The 22,302-nt window shown below is 43.0% G+C and overlaps 1 protein-coding gene across 6 annotated transcripts in view; it reads left to right on the plus strand.

Moving 5' to 3' along the window:
• Nucleotides 1-22,302, plus strand: part of LOC100707136 (dedicator of cytokinesis protein 3) — a 297,568-nt gene that overhangs the window by 95,952 nt on the left and 179,314 nt on the right. The gene's annotated exons all lie outside the window — the stretch shown is intronic.

Below are 22,302 nucleotides of genomic sequence, written 5' to 3' on the forward strand. Positions count from 1 at the left end.
TGAGCTCTCCAACCAGGAGAAGATGCTTTTATGGTTGGCGCCCTGACAGCTGCTGATAATGTATTGAGCTCACGTCTCACTTTCACCAGAACTCACATAGTGTAACGTGCGGTGGAGATGAAGCCAGCCGCGGAGGTGTGCAGGTGGATACTCATTTATGTTAAATATCAAAAAATAAAAGTGCCAGCTCTACTACACATTACTTGAGAGCACACTAGTCTGTGTACATAAGGAAGAATCCATTACAGAGACGGTACACAGTGAAGAAGAACAAAAAGGGCGTGACCTACCAGTCATGAGACAAGAGGCGCCACCATGTGGCGATACACTGCATTACAACAGCAACTGTTACCATAGCCTACATTTGGGTGGGCTGCACAAGTTTTTAAACATCTGATTAAATACACTTGGCTACTCATTTCTTTTCTTAAAGATTAAACTATCGATCCAAAAGCACAACGCCATCTTTGAAATTTCCGACACTGCTAACTCCGCCTCTCCCTGACTTGTGTTTTCCCTGCTGTCATTCTCTCGGACCAGCAGTGGCATTGAAAGCCTGGTGGGACAACGACCAGTAACATTCAGATACTTGTGCAGTGAATCCAAATATAAATTACCTCCTCGGTTAAATCACAAACATGGATCAATGTAACGGGCAGGAGTAAGTGAAAGTGCAGACAGAAGTATGAGCGCCATTAGGTGGAATAGTGACTTTTGGCAACACTTACCATGTTTTTCTTTTGAACCAAATTGGATTGAAGGAGTGTGTTTTATCAGTCCTCGGTTTAGTCTCTAACGTTTGCTCTGACAGAGTGCTAGTCTGGCTCTTTTTTAAATTATCCTGCTAAAGGTCGCTAATATAACAGCTAGCTGTTGGTTGGACAGAGCTTTGCTCATCTGTAGTTCCTTCCTGCATTGAGAATATAAAGCTCACGTAGCTACGGGACATTTTTTTAGCTGAAACTTGTAACACCTGGTAGTTGGTTCAGATTGAGGTCGGATCACATTCACACCATAAATGAAGCGCCTCCTCCAAAGGGTCCCGGTGCGGTCCTTTGGGTCTCCCCCGATTACTGATTACTGTGTTCATATCTGCACACATCAACCACACCAAGGGGGAAAATGGACCAGAGTTCAATTTAAACGGACTAAACACTGCAGGTGGGAAAACATCCATAGTACTACTTAGTTTAAGTATCTTTGTGGTAAAATGTACTTTCTTTTTTTTTTTACTTTTAGGTTTCTTCAATTTTTTTGAAAAAAAAAAATCTAAAAATCTGGCAGGCATTCTTTGAAACTAGGACAAAGATTGCGTGTCGATATTTTGTCACATCTATACAAAGTGTTTCTTTCTGATCCAGCATCAAATTACAGGAATGTGTTTGTTGTAGTCAGACTCCACAGAGACACAGCGTATTATTAGAACATGTATGAAGACCACGACAGCATGCTGTACGGGGAATTTAACCACATGTCTGCAGAGAAAGTGATTCAGTGTTTTGCACCCGTTCATCTCACAAATATCTGACAGAGCAAACTCACCTAATTGACCCTGCTGCCCACACAAGAAGCCTTACAGCTTAAGCTTTATTTGTGCCATTCGCTGGTATATACAACTCAAAGTGTGTTGTTCCACTTTAAGTCTGTTTACTCGCCTCTCGTGTCTGTATCGGACTCCGAGCACTTCTGTAACACGGCTGACCTGCAGCCATGTTTGAAACTCTCAGGAACACCAGAGCTGCTGCTGCTCCGGCCAAAGGCTGTGTTAAGACTCAAGGCATCCATGTGCTGCTACACAGGTGTCTGTTAGACAGACAAACCGCACCTGAAAAGCTCGCCTTTGTCAGTGAGAAGAACTAAGGATATGGCTGAGATTAAAACGTGGTTAATAACTATCCAACACATTGTTAATATGTGTTAGAACAGTGATGAACAATAATCTGAGGAAGTAATGTGTCTGGAAAAAAGTCTTCAGTTTTCACAACTGGACATTAAGTCTTTGCTGAAGTCAAATTCAACTAAAGACTAAACATCTGTGTAGCCTTAAGAAAAACATTTACCTGCAAAAATAATTGGAAAAAAGACCTCAGTTTGCAAGTGAGAATAAAGATTTAGCTCTGGAGCGATGGATAAAGGTCAGGAGGTCTGAGTCCAGACTGACCCTGTAGCTACATCAGCTAAGAAGAGAGCTGGATGAAGTGATGCACCCATCACGCCCAGTTAGTGCTCATTGTACAAGCCTGTGGGAGTGTTATGATGTGAGGTTGCTTCAGATGGTCAAGTCCAGGTTCAGGATATCAGCTGACCACCTGAATGTACTCAGTTACAACATTTTCTACTGAGCCCCTGAGAATCTGCTAGTGAAGACTTTTCATCGCAGTCAAACTCTCACATCTGTCAAATTTAACAAAGTTCTGGACAGAAATTAATGTTATCACCTTCTATTAGCTTATTACATGTATGCCACAGCAAATGCACTCCAGTGAACTACTGTTGTGTGTGTGTGTGTGTGTGTGTGTGTGTGTGTGTGTGTGTGTGTGTGTGTGTGTGGCTGGTTTTTTACTCCAATGTAACATTTTGAACAGTAAGAATTTTTTTTCTACCAGAACAAAAATCATTTTAACTTGTTTTTTTTAATTTTTTCAAGCCACAGATTTATTTTATCTTCCAGAAAAACTTCATCAGTTTGTGTAACATTTATTCAGTGCTTGTTGCTGGCTCATGTTGAAAGAGCGGCTTTCAGTATAATATTGCCTTCATGCTGTTACCTGAGAGCTTTGTCAGCGTTTGCGAAGTAATTTCTCTGCAAATTGAAGGTGCAGTCTGTAGGGATTATGTTTCCTGTATATCTTTTTGAGGATATATCTATTTTAAAATAAAAACACAATGCAAAGATTTGCAAATCTCATAAACCTGTAATTTGTCCACACAGAACACAGTGGTGGAGTTTGGGAGAGGGCTACACACTGCAGTTTGTCCCAATCACACAAAAAAGAAATTGAGAGACAGTTTGTTTTTTTTTCTTTTACAAAGGTAAAACCCAGATGTCAGCTTTTTATTTTATTTTGTGGACTGAATTAAGTAGAGTGTTGACTGTTTAATCTAACAGATTTTATTGGAGCTGCTTCCCTGAGCCTGTGATTCACACCAAAAGCTTTGTTTCCATCGCTCTCCCTTTTTAAAATCACCATGTCTGGCTCACACGCTAACAGGCTTGTGGCTTTTTAGCCTGTTGTGTGTTTGGTCCTGGTCTGTCCATTTCCCCTCCTTCTGTGTCCTTCTGCTCTCTCGGTCCATAAGAGGCTTTACTCTCTATCTGCTGCCTGCTCTGTGCTGTAGATTTGTGGCATAAAAGAGATCAGCTATTGCTTTGTTCTTTATTTTGTCTTAATGATGAGGTGGTGCCATAAATAAAACAAGTCGACCTTCAGTTTGGATTTAAGATGGAGGGAACTGTGAAAAACAAATCCCACATTTAATGTCTGCTCTCTGTGTCATTCAGTAATTTATTGACACGACCTTATTTCTTGTAATATCTCTGGCTGTGTTGTAATGCAGTAATGCACTGAGCAGAGCTGTTTCATGCTAATGTGAGTGTTTGCATTGGCGATTTGTCACTTCTAAAATGTAAAGCTACTTTTCATGAGATCAGATCCCAGGACTGAATATCTCATCATGGGGAGTTTGACTTCTGCTACTTCAACCAATACAAATGAACTGAGATCACTGAAACTTAAAACTCTGATCACTTTAGATTAAATATTAAAGATTAGTCTGATTTTTTTTTAAACATATTTGTCTCACTTTATTTTGCTTTCCCATCTCTGTCACAGTTTCCTCTTCTGTACTCGAGTTTCTCTTGCAGGAGAAAAGTTCATCTCTGATTTAATAAAAATTTTTCCTGCATTCGTCTTTTTATCTCTTCAGGTGCACCAGAGTTAATCAAGCTGCTGTTTGTGTGAGAGGATGGGAAACTGAAATAAAGTTCACATTCTACCAGCATCATAGCTTTCATATACACCAGCTTATGGGAGGATGTAATTGTTCTCAGCCAAGGTTGAAATGTGATGAGCTGCATTTTTTAACAAATATGAGTCAGAGGCACGGTGTTTCAGTCAGACAACTCATGTTTGAAATGACTTATTACTGTAGCAGAATACATCTATAAGCTCTCAGCCTATCACATCCTACAAACACGTCATATAGAAATTCGGGAGTGATGAGTAAATGTTCCTCTACAGGTGGATGTTGGGATGGTGGAGGGAATGAAACGGCAGCAGCACTGACGGGACAGAGCGAGACATATAAAATCCTGCCGCTTTAATAGACCAGCAAATTGGAAGAGAGAGAGAGAGAGAGAGAGAGAGAGAGAGGGAGAGAGAGAGAGAGAGAGAGTGTGTGTGTGTGTGTGTGTGTGTGTGTGTGAGAGAGAGAGAGAGAGAGGGAGCAGCAGTGCAGCTCGAGCTGACTGCATTACGTAGCTTCTGAGTTTTGCTTCATTTCAATAATAAATCCATTTCTGTTTCTTGTGTGACTCATTGGTGACATGAAGCTCACTGCTTGCTACATAGTGGTAAATGTGATGTTTTAGATAGTGGGAAAAAATATCTTCAAAGTATTTTACAGAGAAACTTCACAGAACTAATCAGAATGAACATTTTAGGAGCATTGATGCTAATGAGTCATTTCACTCATTCTTACTAACGATAAGCAGAGCCAAAAAGTGAGATTTCCATAAGAGCGTGTCATATTAACAGTTATGTATTCCACATTTTATTTCAAATAAGATGTACATTATGTTATATCTATATAATCCTTCCTTATGGCAGACCAGTCTAGACTGGGCCGTTGTGTGGTGCTTGATATACGATCAGGCACTGCGCTGTAATTCTGTGATGTCAGTTCCATGATGCTCCCCAGCAGCTGATAAATGGAGCAGAAGGACCATTCTTCTCTCTGCTGCAGATCTGGCTGTTAAACCACAGAGTGAGGTTTGAAAATCTCCGGTTTTCTTCACAGTGACTGTGTCGCAGTGCTCCGAGGATCCTATCGGTTTGTGGTTCCCCTTAAATAAGTCATACGTAGGGTAAGTTTTAAAAAGCACCTCAGGTGCACATTAAATTTTATGGTTGAATCTGTGAAATAAGCCAGAGTGCCAGTAAAAATCAGATCTCGTTGAGAGGTTGCATCTCCAGGGAAGCTTTGCCTTGACTTGCCATGGACCAGTTTGGCTGTGGGCGATGCACCACCATTCAAATCTGTGGGTTGCAGCAAGGGCAATAGGATTCAGCACAGCAGGCATAATAAGGAAGAAAAAGTTGAAGCTCAGGCTTCCTCATGCAAATATCAGTGATCTAGGAAGCCTGCAGTAGAGCGCTGCTTATCAAAGACCTGCATCTGTACACCGATTCTTAGTTTTGTTGCCACTGAAGCCAGGAAGAGCAAAATGGAAAAAAACAGACGCGTCAGAATCCAAAACACTGTTCTTTTAAATATTTGTTCATGTTTTTACTCAACTTTTAAAGAATCAGAGGCTCTGAAATCCAGACTGTTTTCCTCAAGAGCAAAGCAACAGGAAGCAGAAAACCGCTGCCCCTGTAACAGTATTTGATTTGATTTGTCATTCATGTCATTCATGTCACATAGCTAATCTGCAGACATGTTAGGTTAGCGGAACGACTGATGCAAGCTGCTTTGCAACCCACCTCCACCACAGCCCCTTCCTTTCTTGCTGGTTGTAGTCATAGCTGATACCTGCTCTGTCCTGCAGGGGGCCCATGCTGCTGCTTTCCCACAACAGAACCAAACTACCAGATGTTTCTGTTAACTGACGTGTGAATGCACTGTTAATGTTAAACAGCAGACATACTGCATACATACGTTTGCCATGTATGCATGTTTTTTAGTTATCAGTCATCCAAAATGCTGCAGCAGACCACCCACAGCCTTACGCACATATTTGTTCATTTCTTGCAACTAAACTGAGTGTAACATATAGTATTCACAGGCGCTGGCTTTAGCATGTTTGCAGCTTTTGTAGAGTACAGACTCCTTCAGTCAGTCACAGTAGAAATGGGTGTCATGCTTAGCTAAACCTGAACCTCTGGCCTCTGGTTATGTCATCCTTGTGGTAGAAGAGTAGGTAGCTGGAGAAGAAGAAGTGATGGCACATTTGAGCAAACACTAGAAGTGAGAGAAAACATCCAGCCTGTGGGCAGTCTAAGCAAGAAAGTTGGATTTTATATAACCTCAGTGTGGACAACTGCACACACACATAAGTTAAAGATGATGCTGTGCTGTGATTCAAGAGTAATTCGCTTTTTCTTACTTTTTTCTCTCACACACTGCCTCTGTCTGAGTGCAGCAGCTCAGACAGAGCAGCAGACCTCCCACTGTGATGCAGCACTGTCCGAAGATTGTTCTGGGTGCTGGAAACAAAAAGTCATTAAATGTGAGGAAGTTGCCACGATGGCAACATTTAGATGAACTGAAGCCTGATGATCACTGCTGTGAGTCTGAGCGATGTCAGACACCCAGGCAGTGATTGTATCACAAAAATAAAACCCATCAACTAAGAAGTATTTGAATATTTCTGTACACGGCTGCTGAGAAACGGAAGCAGTTACAACGTTACAATCACTGGTAGCTGAGGTGCCGATTAGTTTGACTAAAAAACCGTCCGATGCACCTGAACAAGCCCCGCCCTTCAACCCAGAGCATCCACTCCCACCATCCCACTGCAAGACACTACAGATGGGTTTACAGATTTTTTGGTGACACAATAGTGACTTACAATGGAATTTGGCTGATAGTTTGTCTGATCTAATTGTAGTTAAACGCTACCAGTAGTAAAAGCTTTGGTTGTGTTAACGGTGTACAGGATGTCGTGTAGCTTTGTGAGAGCGCAGAAATCATCTGGATGGCAGCAGATCATCGCTGACAGTTACAGGAAGCCTGAATGTGGCTAAATTCTGTGTACACTGACTCTAACGTCCGGAAATTCATTATGTGTGAGTTTAGTGCAAATCTGTGTGACACGAGCTCAAAGAGCCAACATGTGATCGAGCCCACTCGCATGCATTCCCATCTTTGCGTGCCTTGTTGTGCTGTGTGATGGTTTCTGTGTGTGTGTGTTGTCTCGTGTGTTTTCGCTCTCTCTCTCCCAGCAGAGAGGCATCAGCCCAATCCTGTTAGTTCCACCCTAATCACCTGGTTTCTCCACAATGGGCTTGCTGGTTGAGACGAATCGCTGTGTCTCGCGGAGGAAATGCCTTCCTGCTCAGAGTCTGCTCTAATCCAGCTGCACTGTAGAAAACTTCACACGCTGAGGTTCATCAGCGTTCAGATTACCGCAGCCGTCAGGGCCACCGAGAGGGCAGCTCGCACTCAGTGAAAGCACCGTTTCTCAAAGCTCTGATCTGAGAGCTGCTGTGGATCGCTCTTTGTAAAAAATGTCTGATTTTCTTTTATTTGTTAGCGATATGATTAAATCTGTAGTATTTTAATCTACAGGGATCTTGTTGGAAATTTAGTCTGTTGTAAATTATTACGGTTTGGTTTATTGTTTTTAGACAATGACCCCTTTTTTCCTCACTTTGCCTCTGAACACCACTGCAGGGGATTTCAGTCGAACAGTCAACACGTGGCTGAAGTCCAGACTTTCAGCTTTAATTCACCATTTAGGAATGACAGTACTGCCATTTTTACACCTGAGTCCCTCACGCTCAGGACTCATTGATATGTGTGTGTGTGGGCGTGTATTCAGGGACCAATAATTGGAAGTTATGCTATACTTGTGGAGACCAACAGCCCTTATGGGGACAAAATCCTGGTCCCCACTAGTTTGAAGCCATTTTTGAGACTCAAAATGTGGTTTTAGTGTCAGGGTTACAGTTAGGCTAGAGAAAGCATTGTGTCAATGAGATATGAAAATGCAGTGAGTGTGTGTGTGTGTGTGTGTGTGTGTGTGTGTGTGTGTGTGTGTGTGTGTGTGTGTGTGTGATTGCCTGTCCGGTCACCCTCCACAGCAGAGATTAAAACAATCAAGGTATTTTTTTCAGGAAAAACCCAGACCCAGACTGACAGTGGGAGAGGCTTCTGGGCCTGCGCTCGCTGTGCATCAGTCTGGTCACGAGTCCATTTAAAAACAGCTCAGTTTGACTCTCTGCTCTCATGTTCTGCCCTCTGCTGCTCTCTGCAACAATCCAAAACGTGTCATTTGTAAATGAAGACATCGTTGTCATTGTACACTCTCATCTTTAAAATGTTGGTGAGCTTTGGAGCTTCTTTGGTTCGTCAGCATTCACATCAAAGAGTGACAGCACTCTGTGTGCCAGACAAACATTTTAAATAAATCATATACAAATATGTTTATAATATTCTTTAAGAAGTCTGAGCTGTGCTTGATATCTCCGATGCTTCTATACTCTGCTTTCAAGGCACACATTAAAGCTCCAGTTTAAAATAAATACATTTATGCATTTTTAATACAGACAGCATTTTGATTTCTTTGGTTTTACACAGATTATCTCTTTAGTATGTGCAAGATTAAATATGATTCATAATTTGGAGATTTTTCAGTCAGCCAGTAGTTATTAGCATCAGTGGTCATCACAGCAAAAGTCATGGAAAGTGAAAAAGGATCCATAATATTAAAAAAGAAGAACTTCTGTAAATTTAATTCAGCCACACTTCAGTTCATATAAGATTCAGCAGCACAAACATTAAGTAAAAGGAACATAAAATCTAAACAGACTGCTCAGTCCATCAGATGCATGATGGGAAACAGAGGCCGTCACTACAGCCTACATTTATTAAACTACAGGACTGCTGAGTGAACCTGACTGCAGTTTGTAAATTCTCACATGTCATGTGATCTTTTTTCATACCAAACACAGAAACATGTAAAATATCACCAGGAAGTTCTGTCAGTGTGGAAAAATGCAGTGACACTGCTGTCCTTTATATTCCTGTGATCTTTACACCACACTGTGCAGCAGGTGGGAACTCTGTGGGCCTCTGTGGATTTAGCTGACCTTTAATATTTAGAGCATTAGGTCAGAGCTACTGAGCAGCTGTAGGATAAAAAACAAAGAGAAGAGGGAGATGGGAGGAAGTTTGGTTTTGCTGTTTTCTTCTAAATCACACTGGGATGCAGAGCTCCTCACTGCAGCCTAAATCAGCTGACATAAAAGGATTCTCAGTGCAGGGAACAATGCATGGAGATTACACCCGGCACAGTCCAAATATATATGCTTCTTCACTGTCTGGCTGCAGGAGCTGCTGCTGGACTGTGAAACAGTCAGAGTCATCTTTCAAGTGAAGTCAGGAAAACAACGAGAAACTGTATCTGTGAACTCAGATGTTGACATTTGGCCTGGTTTAAAACCAAAGAACCCCAGGCTGATGCTCACATTCATATTCAGTTATTCCTTTCAGCTTAATAAATTATTGAATTGACCTAAATTAAACAGTTTTTAAGGTCATCAAACTTTCACTATTGGAAAAGTTTCATTGAGATGCTTTTAAATCGAGGGAAGAAGATAAAAGTAGAGATTAAACATTAAATATCAGTAAAACACGTTCCACATCTTGCTCGCTCGTTCCTGCCACATGCATTATCATTTACTTTGCTTTGTATCTCTAATAACTCTGAGCAAAGATGACGGCAGAAGTTTTGGACTCACGGTCACTCGTCATGACTGTTTTCTCTCTGAGAGAGCAAAGACGTTACACACAGCGAGTCCTGAAAGTTAAGTTCAAGAGTGCAGTGCACGTGTGAACGAGGCTTCAGAAACGCACACATGCTGGCCTTCATCAGTGCGCAGCACATTGTCCTCGACTGCATCAGCTAACTCGTTCAGTGGGGGAAACAGTTATTTACAAAGAAGTGAACAGTGTCCAGTTTTTTTATTAAATAGAAATTGAAGCCAAAAATCTTGAAAAAAAAAAACCTATTAAATGTATTTTTTAAAACCGCACCGCAGCCTAATGTGGACTCAACAGTTAGGACAGGCGCAGAGATGCAGCACTGACAACAGCTCAGCCACCAGGAAAACGCTGCTTCGGAAATTTATGCGCCTCGGATCTGATCCCAGAGGCAGAGGGTGCCAGGTTTTATTCGGCTTGTACGATTGGTACAAGATTAAGTCATAAATGTTGATGGAGCTGTTTATGTGACTGCACCAGTCTGAGCTGTTTCTGCTTTAATTCCTCTGTATCTCACTTCATACTGTAAAATGTGACACAGCAGCATTCGCTCTCATGAGCACAAACATAAAATTCCACTTTTCCTAAAATGAAATTTGCAAAGGAGGCAATGACACACAGGATTATCAGCCCTTCATAAAGTGACGTCTGTAGGATTATTGGATCTTTTGGTCTGCTGGCGTATGATTTCATAAAGGTTAAATGCAGTAAATGACTGTGGCAACATGGCAAACTGCTTCTTACAGCATATATTCATATTTAGATAGCTGCAAAGATTTAATGAAGTGAGAGAAAACAGTTTCAAACAATATAAAGCAGCTGCACGATTTCCAGATCAATCCGTTTACAGATGTTCGAGCTAGAACTGCCATATTTCTGATGCAGTTTTAAATCCTGCCTGCTGTGAAGGGATTCACTTAAAATGCATTATTTACTTTTTTAGTTTAGCAGGTTGACTCGCCCGCGTAGTCTAAGATGGATTTTTCCACCAAAATACCAACAGCTTTGTGCCTCTTCACTGGAACCAACCTTCCACCTGTTTGGACTTCTCCTCCCAGCGCTGCACCCTGCCCTTCGTGCTGGGCACCAAAATACCACGCAGATGCTTCAGGCGGATTTCAAGGTCAGGAAAATATCAAACGGTCAGAGCTGTCTTTGCCGGCTCGTTGCACTGCAACAAAAACTCGGGCCCTGAAGCTGCAGCACCAACAACATACCACACTCTCTGTGGAAGCCTGTGTTTACACCTGTGCCTGTGAACGTGTAATCATCCAGTCAACAAATATAAGACGAACCTGCCGTTATCCAGTGACGGATATCACCGGAGAGATGTAAAGTGTGAATAAATGAGCGCTCGGGCTGAGGGCGAGGCGAGCTGTTCCTCTTTCGTAACAGATGTGATGTTTTCTAATCAGCTTTGATTTGTAGTTGATTGATCACACTGGGCCAGTTAATGTAATTTGCCCAGTGAATAGAAACTTGCTTTGAAGAGCTCGTCTGAGTCAGAGTGGGCTGAGAGGCTGATGAGCCGCAGCTACGGAAGCGAAACAGTGCCTGGAGACGTTTCAGTCAAAACGCAGCGACTCCAACTGAAATGTGATGAAAAGCAGCAGGAAGGATTCAGGTGGAAAACTGATGTGTTTGTTTATTGTCACTCGGTCTGAGTGAGTCCAAAAGAAGCACAAGGTCTTTGTGCTTCTTTTGGACCTTGCTGTCAGGTCACATAACCGCCAAGTCAAACTAGATGCGGCCGTCTTCCTGAAATATCGGCCGTGAAATTTGAATTCCAGCAGGACGACCTGCACTGTTTAAACAGTCTTACATAAAGAGAGCGAGAGACCTTTGTCTGCTCTCACCTTCCTGAAGCTCGTCGCACCGACTCGCTGCAGTGGAAATCTCTCCTCCTCAGAATATTTAGAAAGACATTCATTGTTCAAGAATCAAGTAACAACAAAGGCGGTAGATGTACAGTTCTGCAATTGTGATGTAATCACTGTTATTTTATCATCCGAGCCTATCAGAGCTGCTGTGTGAAATTATAGAGCAGAGTGCTTTATGATGCTGCACGGAGCTCAGTGTGGGAATTGCACCATCCTCCTTTTTTTTCTCTTTTCCCCCTTGAAACAGGGATCATGAAAAGGGGCCTGATGCAACGCAGGGGCTCATAACAGAGCCGAATAAATGGGTGTGTTAGGGTTAAGTTTAGCAGATAAACTCCTTCAGGACAATAGAGGAACGGCACAGCAGGCTGAAAGAGGAGACAGGAGAGTGAATCACAGCTGCAGAGTCTTTTCTAGCTTTCAGATTGTTGCAGAAATGACTGGAAGACAATGAAACACGGATTATCCAAAGCTCATCGGCAGGTGTGATAAGAATGAAACAAAGGAGACTGTAATTGGTGTACAGCAGCAGAGCAGTGAGCTGGAAACAAAAGGCAGAGAGTGTGTGCTGTGTAGTGTAGTGTATGTGAGAGTGTATGATGGCACGAAAAGAATGAGGAAGAAAAAAATGTCCAAGAGAGCAAAGGACCAGCTGAGCTGAGCTGAAACAAAAAGAAGGATCTTAAAAAGTATTTTAACCGTGTAAAAACATTTCCTGTGTAACTGATGAGCCAGGAGCATCATCTCACCCACTGATGCTAAGAGGTCGTGTTGAGATGAGTGTGCGAAATGAGCTAAAAAGTTGAACCCGGTACATTCAGAATGGCACAGTGTGCTAATGTTTTCAGCTCCGACATGAACTTTTGCAGCGCTTCATAGCGGCGCGCTCGGCTGACTGTCGTGCAAGTTCACAGGTGCTTCAAACTCAATATGTCGACTTTTAAAGTGTTTTATTAATATATGTTCACCACCCACTGCTCAGTTTGTACGGCTCAGTAAGGACTTTCTTTCACTCCATGCTGCACTCTAACGTTTCATTCCTTTCACACTGATGCTTCAACTGCTGAACTACGAGTGTCTTCACGAGTGTCTCTCGCATGCAGCTCTGACTTGTAGAAGCTCTTTCAGTGGGTGTTGTGAGCAGACTCTCAGATATCTGAGCTCAGTTCAGGCACTGTGGCTTCTTAAACCCATGAACACTGAACGAACTAAGGTTTAACAATAAGTGAACCTTTATTGTGGCTGATACAGAAAACAGAAAAAGAAGGTGAAACAAGGGCGAAACTAAACTGAAACCTAAATAGGGTAAAACTCTGACTAACTATGAAGATAGTTAGTCATAACCCTGCACGACCACAACAGACGACCCGACCAGGAACAGAAGGACACAGAGGACTCAAATACACAGGAGGGTAATGAGTGGAAACACCTGGAGACACAGCTGACAAAAATGAACGTGACGCCACAGGAGTGACGGACACATGACACGCGAGCTGTGTGATTCTAATCTCATATAAAATGTTAGAGGTTGTTGAACTGCTGGCTGAGAGTCACAGAGTTATAATAACACGATTGACTAAGATTACAGCTATAATACAGAAAGTCTGTGATAGTCAGTGCAAGTCAATTATCTTTGATTTATACAAATATCTGATTAAAAAATACAGAAAAAAAGCAGAGGGCAGCTCTCCATGCTGTCCACCATTTTCCTCCTACAGCTTTACTTACTTGTGTATGATTTAAGAAGCAACAGCATCAAGTGTGTTAAGGCAGCGGCTTTAGTGAACGAAACTGCTGATTCATCAGTTTCTAACAGCTTGACTGGAGCGTAGACGCCAACATATTGTGTTTCCATACTAACGTACAGCCGCGTCTCCACCTTCAGAGGTGAGCTGACCCTGAATGATCTTCACCTCTGACAGCTCCTTTGGCACAAATTGAAATTCCATTTATAAAGTCTGATTGTAGTAAAGAGGTGTTGAACAGTTCGTCTGTTCCTCAGATTGTCTCAGCATATTTTCACTCAGTTTTCCTTAATGCGGACGCCACAAAGTAATCTCATCTCAGGCAGAAATGATACGTCAGCATGTTTTTTGGGTGGGAAGTGAGGAAGAGGAGAGGGAGCTGCCTGCTTCCAGACCTGCAGAATTAAAACATTTATGACCCAGAGCGCTTTCACCGCTGGTCAGCAGCACAGTTACAAAGACCATCGATTATTTAGCAGTCTAACAAAGAGAAAGACAAGAGCTGCAGAGGAGAGTCTGGAGGGATGATGTTAGGCCCAGACTGTTTTATTAAGAGCAAACATCAGCAGGTTACAGAGGTCACTGCTGGGTACGGTCCGGGAGTTTGTACAAGTCTGTACATTTCCTCCAACTCGTTCCAGCCTATGGATGTGTTAGTTTGAGTTTTGTGTAAAGTTGCTCATCTTTGATTAAAAGTTTTACAAGTCTGCTGTTTGTTGTTAGAAGTTTGCACCCCGAGGAGGATGAATATGAGACTTTTCTTTGTTTGCTCTTTAAAGTTTGCACAGAAATATGGAAACAGAGCAGAAGTTTCTGGCACAACCAAGAGAATAAGGTCAGAAACATCTTTCAGTCTTTGTTGTTTTGTTGTTTTGCCCGGGACAGCGCACGGACAAAAGACGTACAGTCCTGTGCAAAAGTTTCGAGCTTCCATGATCCCAACTATCATACAAAACGTCTGCAGCCTTTCTGCAGGTCTTGCAAAGTTTTTCTTTGGCTGTTCCTTCACTCATTTCTTTGTACCTGATCATTTTCAGAGGAATGCTTGTTTTAATTTGTTCAGCCTCATCACCAAAGCGATGATGTGTCTACACATAACAGGCAGCTTAGCAAAGAACCCGTTTTAAATTGTATCTTTAGGCACTTTTTTACCATCAGCCTCTCACAAAAATGTCATTTGTTCTAATTTCTTTGTTTGAATCTGTTAAAAATACCAAAGATTACACAGTTTGACATAAAATAGTGTTTTTACACTAACCAGGTGATTCTCAAAGAGCTGTTAGTTAACTGGGCACATCTCACATCTTTCAGTCGCTCACTTTAAACATATACATGGCTTAACGTGAGCATCCGTCAGTGTTCTGAGCAGAAAGCACGAAGTCAGAGAGGAGGAGGTCCAAACTGTTTTACAATGAAAGTCTGAGAAGTCAGACTGTCCATTAGGAAACAAGGATCGAGTGTTGTAGATGGTGAGATGCTGAATAATTTACAGCAGCAGTGAAAAGAAAACCCCATATTAAACTTTAGAGACACGACTGACTTCTGGTTCCCGTCTCTCTGACTTCATTTAAACTTGATGGAGCTGTCTGCAGTCTCAGACCTCATGCAGACCTCGCATCAGAAACACATGAAGAAACATGGAACTTTAAATGTTTTGTGTACCTTTTTTCTCATTTGTAAGAAGCTTTAAACCTGCATTTCTTTAGTGGAGTAATTTTGTGTTAGCAGAAAGTTACAGTTGTTCTTGCCAAGTTAAAAAAAGAAGGGCTCAATCACACTGCTGTGAACCAGCTAAACTTTACTACACGAAGGCTCACATTAGCTCTTTTTAAATCGTCAGTGAGATGGAAGCACTTGAGCAAGGCTAAATCATATATAGGTAACAAACCATGAAATTAAATGTGTCACATCCAAGTTATTTTTCACGCAGAACATCTTGAGCAGCCTCATAAATAAGCCCTCTTTGTACACGCGTGTATAGATGGGGATATAAGCCAACATTGTTTGCATAAACATGCACATTTACACACAATTGCACACACAAATATGGACAATGGAACACTGTGGCGCTTGTGCTGTTTAGGATAATCAACCATTATTTGTATGTGCTCGGATTTGTCTCCTGGACATCGGTGGGAAGCACAGAATTGGCTCCTGTGTGGCTGAGCTGTAAATATCTGTGAAGGTGATTATGTCTAATGTCTCGTCCGCTGTTTCCCTTTCTTTTAGTTTCTTATACCTGATGTTTTAGATTCCTCCTATTGGCCTCTGGAAGGCACTCAGAGCACGGGTCAACACGGGGTGACGTACAGTATTTGCAGCCGACTGGGCCGGAGGCGTGCTGTGTTATTTTTGAGAGGATGACATTTTTCCTGCAGCCTCGCTCGCCTTCCTTGTGTTTCCCCCGTTGCTCGTCTCTGTGCCTCCGTTTCCTTATTATCCTCTCGTCTCCCTCTCTGATCGTCTGCCTTTGCATTCCTTTATTTTTAACACTTCTCGTCTCGTCTGTCTCTTTTTCTTTCTGTCTCTGTAACAAGATGACCTTTTTAAGTGGACCGGTGCTTCAGCGCCATCAGCTAAATTAAGGACAACACTTTGACACTGGGCCACACACACACACGCACACACACACATATAGACATACAGAAAACCTTGTTGCTCTCTCTGCCTAGTTAGCTGTGACAGTGAATGGCTGTTAACAGGTCAGTGCCTTCAGAACAGCTCAGGTTCTCCTCTGATGATGCCTGGCTCGAAGGCCTCGTGTGAGTCTGTGTGTGCACGTGTGCTTCGTCCTTCCTGATGCATGTCTGGTGTTTCCATCCCGTTGGTTTACTGTCACATCAAAGTGGGGCACAGACAGAGGAGTTTTCTGTTTAGCATCATGAGCATCATGTGAAGGTGAGACAGCAAACAGAGAGCGAGCACTGACCTCAGCACAGGTGGTAAAATGCTGCTGACACTGGCAGAGGTCCACATCTGACGTTTGAAAACGCATCATTTTCTCTCCGTTTTGACCTCCCGTCCACACTGAGACGGCGTTTTCCTCAAGGAAAAACGCAGCGTTTTGGAAACGTTCTCGAAAACGCACACCTCTGTGAAAACGACTGAAAACGCTAGTGTGGACGCGGAGCGTTTTCAGACGAAAACACCATTTTCAAATCTATCCGGGCTAGTGTGGACGTAGCCTGAGCGGGTTGAGTCAGTCACTGTCACTCTGATCTATTTTCTCCTTTATTACAAAGGATTTATTACATTAGGTTTCACGTATAAACACAAAACACACAAAGCAAAGCTGAAAACAGCACAAAGACACTTCAGAGCAACACAAACTGAAATCAGCTGACTTTACCGTGAAGACGCAGAAAGAAATAATAATTTTTCTTTCTATCCGCCCAGCATGGAGATAACTGAGAACCTCTGTAATGACATAATTGTAGCTGTAATCTGATTACTGCGTTCACTACAGCACGTTCACTACTGCGTTCACTAACACACATATATGACAGGAAATAAGGAAAACTTGAACAGGTCTACTGTAACTCATGTTCAAATACAGAATGTGTAAATGTTATCCAAAGGTTAAAGCGATGAATCACCTTAAACAGCGCGATGACAGCAGGCTACAGAGTGCTGTGGCTTTTAAATGAGCAGCGGCGGAGCAGAGCCGTGAGGCAGTGCGACTGTGAAGAGCACATTTTGTGTTTATGGCCCTGGGCAGACAGGTAATTGAGCGCGCTCCCAGGAGGCCGGACCAGCACCTCTGAACTGCTCCTGTCACATGCATGGCTGACCACAGTTACTCTATTTGTCTACAGCCTGTTATTCTCATTTCTTCCTGATTTTATAGGTTTCTCCCTAACTCTCTCCCTCTCTCTGTAAAACCCTCAGAAACATATTTAGACTTGAATAAAAAGCAGGCTGGTCTGCTGTGTTTTTCTATGTGATATTTGACCTAAAAGGTCTTTTGACAGCTGTAGCAGAATCCATCTCTGTTGAAAGAACAAGCAGCTAAAGTGCTAGCTAAGAGACAGCAGGGTTATTATGCATGATAGCAAAGGGTGGCTTTCTTTCCCGACTGCCGGAAGCCTCATTTTCCGAGTGCACATAAGACACAGACCTGCACACACACAGGAGCAGACATCTTGGCTTCTACGCTAATACTTAACATAGATTTACTGCATCAGCATGCAGGCTGGTGCACAAGGGAAGAAGTGCATAAACAGGATACAAACCCACATGCACAAATACACGTACACCAGGATGTTTAACAAAAACCACCCAAACACAAACTGGCATGAACACTTTCATTCCTCAGATAGACTCTGCTCTTCTTCTTCTCTGCTCTTTCCCCATTAAAACATGTAGCTGAATATGAATGAAGTCCCCACAGTGTGAAGCCTTCCCTCAGTAGACTGCTGCAGCTCCAGCCACACTTTGTAAATTAAACAGTTTTTTTTCTACAGTTGCAATTTACATAAAATTTTCTCCAGTCACTGAAGATATAAAGATTTTGTGACACAAAATAGCTAATTACGTCCACATTTGCAGAAGAATAGGAGAATACTGTAAGCAGCATTTTGAGCTTGTAAAACTAAAATGGGAGAGCCTCGAGCGTGCACAGCAGCTTCCTCTCAAAGAGATGGCACCGCCGCTGCAAAAAGTGAAGCTTACTCGTACACTTGAAAAATGAAGGCATCCGCAGAGTAAAGCTGGAAATCAGCGTCACATAACATGCACGTGTAAAGTGTAGAAGTAAATTTAAATCTAATTTCATATACAAAGAGGTGTTTACAAAGGTTATAAAGCTAGTTATGTAGCTATTTGGTGGTTACGTGTTTTGATATTTACATGTTTACACGTTTGAATGTTTAGACATGCATGTTCAATCCAGTAATAAGTATGTGTTATATCTACCTAGTTGTTTTCCCTGTTTTGATCTGAGTATGAGATTTCCTGGCTTCTGAGAGGCCAGTGAAGTATTCATGAGGGCGGCACACAGGAAGTGTGGGTTTTGGTTGTTGCTGTGTGCTGAGAGTAAAGAGGCTGCTAAAAAGTTATCCGTCTCCATCTTGCTGTTCCTAATTATTCAGAGAGATTCCAAACCATCTAGTGAACGCTCACGTTACATCTGGTGGCAGCAGTGCGATTTATTTTCTTGATGGCTCTGTGTATTTGGTGAGTTTTACTCCCAAGCTGCGGATATGATCGTTTTTTTTGGGGGGGGGGGGTTCCGCTGGGATTTATTCCTCTCTGTGAACAGCTGATGAACTGAAAATAGTAACAGTAATATTTTATTTTTTTTGGGAGATAGTAAGGATTGTTGCAGCTTTTCTCTCTGTTTATGTGATTTTTTTTTTGAGCTGGATATTTGTTGGGAACATGTCAGCTGACGAGAGTGAATCTGTGCACGAGCTGCGCTCTTCTCCTGTGCCACATTTGAGGTCAGTGGATGCAATACGGACTGTTGCTGCTCCCGCCCACCATACCGTCTCCGGTACCCTGACAATAGATCTTCCACCTGTTTTTAAAGGAGATGGGACTGAATCTTTTAGAAGTTGGTCTCGTCGCTTTGAAGTGGCAGTGCAAGCTGTGACTCCACCTGAGGTGGATTTGGCAACTGTGATGTCCTCTGTTCTGCCTACTCGTCTTGCAGATGCTGCATTTTTGTACTGGGACAGTTTGCCTTCATCGACCCAGAAAGACTATGATCTAGTGAAGGATAAGCTGAAAGAGGTTTTCGGTCCAAAATATTCTCTGCCATTCTTCCAGACACATGTGAATGCTCGCCCCCGGAAACCAGGTGAAAGTTTAGATGTACACAGTGCAGATATTACCCGTCTTGTGTTTGAAGCTTTCCCTAACTATGACTACAATGCCTTGGAAGGTGAAAAATTTCGCCGTGTTGTTGCTGGGTTGGACCCCACCTTGCAATCTAAGATTCATGAGATGGGTGCAGAGGATCTCGCCAGAGCCCTGCGCATTGCCAGCCGTTGTGAGAGAGCTCGGGCAGCATTGCAACTTACAGCTGCAGGATCCTCTCATATTCCGTCTTCAGAACAGGTTGCTATGATACGTCCTCAGCCTACTGATGCTAAACTTCTTCAAGCAGTTGAGGAGCTCACGCTTACCGTAACCAGCCTGAAACATGAAGTACAGCAGTTACGGGAGAAACAGAGTTACCTTGCCCAACGTTTGGACTCCAGTCGTGATAGATCCTCCTCTTCCAATGTTCAGTATGGCACCCGCAGTGCATCCCCGTCATCTTATCATGCCAGACAACATCCCAGAGACTATTGCTCGCCTGAGAGGCATTATCATCGTGATCCAGAGTCTCACCATGAACGTCCTTCTTCCCCTGTTCCCCAGAGGTTCAATGAGTGGGACAAATGTGAGAAACACGATCAACGCACATACCATTCCCAACAGCCCTCCCAGTATTCCAGGTACAATTACCCTGACAATAACAGATACCGACGCAGTCCCAGTCCTGCTCCACGTAGAGTTAGAGATGATGGGTCCTACAGTAGGACCAGTGTTTGTTTCCAGTCCCCGGAAAGGCCTGCACATTTCATTAGCTGCTGTTGAGGGACAAACATCAGCTACAGTGTCAGAGCCCCAAAACAACATCCCCCAGTTCCCCTCAGAATCTGATGGATCAGTCTCCTCTAACGTCTTGGCTATTGTCGAGGGCATTGAAGTGTGTGCTCTAATTGACTCTAGTTCCTTTGTCTCCCTTGTGAGTGAAGATTTTCGAAACTCTCATCCAGCTTTGAAAAAACGGCCTATGGTATCATCCTCTGTGCCAGCTCGTTCGGTCAATGGAGAACGTCTGGAAATCCTAGGCAAGTTAACTATTGGTATTAGGCTTGGGACTCAGGTATGGCAGCAGGACATTGAAGTTCTCAGAGGTGCTTACCAGCCAGTCATACTAGGTTGGGATTTTCTGCAGAGGCACCATGCTCTTCTCGACCTCAAAAACAAAGTACTGCAACTGTGGGACATGAAAATTCCCCTGTTGCCCAAAGGACATGAGGTGGCTGCCTGCTGTAATGTTTCTGTGTTAGCGCCAACCAAAATTCCAGCTATGAGTGAAACTCTGATCACAGCCTGTGTGTCAGCAGCCACACCGGCTTCTCCTGTTCCAACAGACTACTATGGCGTCTTGATCCCTAATCCAACATGTGACATTGTTGTGGCTCACACTCTCAGTGAAGTTCAGAATGGTACTACAGTGGTTCGAATGCTTAATCCCTCCAGCGATGAAATCGAACTGCACCCTGGACAGCATCTTGGTGAGTTTCATTCAGGCTCATCTATTGATATCATCCCACTGGAGCAGACTTGCTGTGCTACTTCACCTGTGTATGATTCGACTCTGCCGGTAGAAATCGATGAAACAAACTTGTCACACTCCCAGGTTCAGTCCCTGAAATCACTTCTCCAGAAGTATTCAGGAATCTTCAGTAAGCACTCAGAAGACAGAGGTCACACAGGCATAATCAAGCATCATATTCACACAGGTGATGCTACACCGATTAAACAAAGAGCCTATAGAGTGACACCCGAACAGAGAGCTGAGATACAGACTCAAGTTGACAACCTTTTAAAGGCAGGTGTCATCGAAGAAAGCTACAGCCCATGGGCCGCCCCAGTTGTGTTGGTGTGAAAGAAAAATGGTACGTGGCGTTTCTGTCTCGACTATAGGAAACTCTCGACTATAGGAAACTATTTATTCTATTTTATTCTATTGTATATAGTATTTTATTTTATTTTATTGTATTTTATTGCATTCCAGTGTTTTCTAATTTCTGCTACATAACTTTGCACTTTTGCTGTAACAAAACAAATTTCCCACCTGTGGGACTAATAAAGGCCATCTTATCTTATCTTATCTTAACTCAATTCAGTGACAATCAAAGACTCTCATCCTCTTCCAAAGGTTGATGATGCACTGGATGCTCTGTCAGGTTCTGCCTGGTTCTCCACAATGGACCTTCAACATGGCTATTGGCAGGTTGAACTGGAAGAGAAGGATCGTGAGGAAACTGCTTTCACAACCGGCAGTGGACTTTACCACTTCACGGTTATGCCCATGGGATTCACAAACGTTCCAGCCACATGTCAGCGGTTAATGGAGATGGTACTTCGTGGCCTTCCCTGGAAAACCTGCTTAGTGTATTTGGATGATGTCCTCATTTACAGCCGCTCTTTCGCAGAACATCTCCAGCACCTGGAAGAAATTTTCGGCAGATTCCAGGCAAGTGGCCTGAAGCTAAACCCCTCAAAATGCTGTTTTGCCAAAGATCCAGTACAATTTCTGGGCCACACTGTATCAAAAAATGGCATTCAGCCTGACCCCAGAAATGTGAACAGTGTGCAAGCTTGGCCTATTCCACAAACAGCGACAGAAGTAAGGTCATTCCTTGGACTTTGTTCATATTATCGCAAGTTCATTCAAAACTTTGCGCACCACAGTGTCCCCCTACATGCTCTCACTGAAAAGCATGCAACTTTTCAATGGACTTCTCAGTGCCAGGATGCATTCATGTATCTGAAACATGCCCTCTCAAACCCTCCAGTGGTTTCATTCCCTTCCCTGCCATTTTCTTTGTATACTGATGCTTCAAGCACAGCTATTGGCAGTGTACTAGCTCAAAAACAGGGACAGCAAGAGAAAGTCATTGCCTATGCTAGCCATGCGCTTACAAAGGCAGAAAGAAAGTGGTCGACTTATGATCGAGAACTCTGGGCCATTGTTTGGACAGTTAGACATTTTCGTCACTATCTCTACAAGCAGCCATTTGTTATTGTCACGGATCACAAGCCTCTCCTGGGTCTTCGGAAAATACCCATTGACAGTGATAGAACTGGTCGCCATGCTCGCTGGGCTCTTGAACTTGATCCTTTTGAATGGACTGTGATTCATAAAGATGGCCACCGCCACCTCAATGCAGACGCACTGTCACGTC

Source organism: Oreochromis niloticus, linkage group LG5 (genome assembly GCF_001858045.2).
Source record: "Oreochromis niloticus isolate F11D_XX linkage group LG5, O_niloticus_UMD_NMBU, whole genome shotgun sequence".
In the NCBI taxonomy this organism is placed as follows: domain Eukaryota; kingdom Metazoa; phylum Chordata; class Actinopteri; order Cichliformes; family Cichlidae; genus Oreochromis; species Oreochromis niloticus.